The sequence below is a fragment of the Mauremys reevesii genome, unplaced genomic scaffold, assembly GCF_016161935.1.
Source record: "Mauremys reevesii isolate NIE-2019 unplaced genomic scaffold, ASM1616193v1 Contig158, whole genome shotgun sequence".
Lineage (NCBI taxonomy): Eukaryota > Metazoa > Chordata > Testudines > Geoemydidae > Mauremys > Mauremys reevesii.
The window spans coordinates 48,497-50,326 of NW_024100780.1; the positions used below are offsets into that span (position 1 = coordinate 48,497).

Below are 1,830 nucleotides of genomic sequence, written 5' to 3' on the forward strand. Positions count from 1 at the left end.
GTGGGGCATGACTCCTAGGGGGACACAGAGGAAGATTGATGGGGGCACCTCAGGGCCTGAGCCAGCCCCCATAGAGGGTAGGGAGGGAGCAACACTCAGCCCCACTCTGTACCAGATCTTCCCCAACCCCACCCTCAGCCTGGGCCCCTGGCTCCCAGCCCAGCCTCAACCCCCTTACCCCTGTCTGCACCCCTCTCCCCAGCAAGCAACGGCCCCACTCCCAGCCCCGGTTCTCGACCGCGGCTTCCGAGGGGCCACAGCCATGGATACGAGGGCGCAGTGTGAAATGTTTGGGGCCCACTGGGTTAGGGTGACGTCCTCAATCACTTCTCTGCAGTCCAATGAAAGTGATTCCTCACCCACCCACCCCTCTGTCAGGATGGCCTAGGTACATTCCGCTGCCCTTCACTCGTACAGGAAGGAGAATAACATTTCATTGCACTCAATGCTAAAGTGATTTGTTACCCACCACCATCCGAAACTGGTCATTTTGGGGAAGCGGCCCCCTCATGCTGCATAGCTAGGCAGAGTAGGGGTGTCTATGCAAACACGGCCTGTTCCTGAAGTCTTCCCCCAGCTCCTCACTAGATGTGAGGGGGGAGCTCATTCAGCCCCTGCTTATGCTTATTATTTAAAAACTCCTTAGTAGCCCTATCTCTGCTGGCCTTAGATTTCTCCTCCTGTCCACTTCTTGACAACTCAGATGAGGTGGCCGAGTGGTTAAGGTGATGGACTGCTAATCCATTGTGCTCTGCACGCATGGGTTCGAATCCCATCCTCATCGGATGCATTTAGTCTTCACCCTCCTTTATAGACAACCATCTCCCCATTTGGTACAATGACAGATCTAGCAATGTTGCTTCTGTTACCCAAAATTGGGCCAGATAGTAAGCTTAGGGAGGACTAATGACCCCCCCCCCAGAGTTTGGCAGAAAGCAGCATGTTTATTATACTAACAGCTAAGCTCAAAAGAAGACGGGGGGGTCACACACTCACGCTCCCAGGACAGGCTCAGCACTGGAGATGTCAGGATTCTGTGCAAAGTAAGTGTCCCACAGCGCCGCGATGGACGGTACGATGAAGGTAAGTCTTCCTGAGGCACAATGAAATGCAACATGGTGAACCACTGGCCAGGCGGTCGGGGTGAAGGGCATTCACTGGAGGTACAAGCTTGTGAGTGACTCCTGAGCACAGGGCCCCTTCCCCTTTTAAGGACCTGCTCCTCATGGCCTGTGACTAGAGATGACTTGGCTGCATCTGGTGGGTCACACTCCACCTCAGCCAGTGTCCCTGCTCTGGGTGTGTGATCGCTGCCTAATGAGAGTCCCAGACACCTTGTCTATCTAGGAGCTCTTCTGCTCTGCCAGCTGTTCAACCAGCCCATTCATCCCACAAGCATTGCAGGAGGGGGGGGGAGGGGGGAAGCCACTTCACAGGCATTCAGAGAGGGAGAGGAGACAAGCGGGAGGATGGGGGAGTGTAACAGACCTTCTGGGCATACAGGTGATACGGAGCACACAGCTCACTGCTGCTCCTACAACAGGGTAAGTTCTCAAGCAGCATGTTTCTTACTTTGCCCATCTGCCAATTTTGATGATTATCAATGGAAATATTTTGCCATTGGGTTGTGTATTTACACAGAAATTGACATTTACCTACAAATACGTAATTCTTCCAGTCCTGCCTAGTCTGCAGTTGGTGGGTTTAGAGGGACACATTCACTCGCCCCAGGCCAGGCCTGTGCTCTCAACTTCCCACACTGCTGGGATCCTTCCCTGGTCTCCCCCCAGACCTCTGCCCCACCCCCACTTCTGGGATCCCCTCCCCACA

At 54.2% G+C, this 1,830-nt stretch overlaps 1 non-coding gene across 1 annotated transcript; it reads left to right on the plus strand.

The window, feature by feature from the left end:
* The first annotated feature begins 702 nt into the window (after nt 1-702).
* Nucleotides 703-784, plus strand: TRNAS-GCU. The gene has a single exon. It is a non-coding gene; the product is annotated as a tRNA-Ser (tRNA).
* The last annotated feature ends 1,046 nt before the right edge of the window (nt 785-1,830 follow it).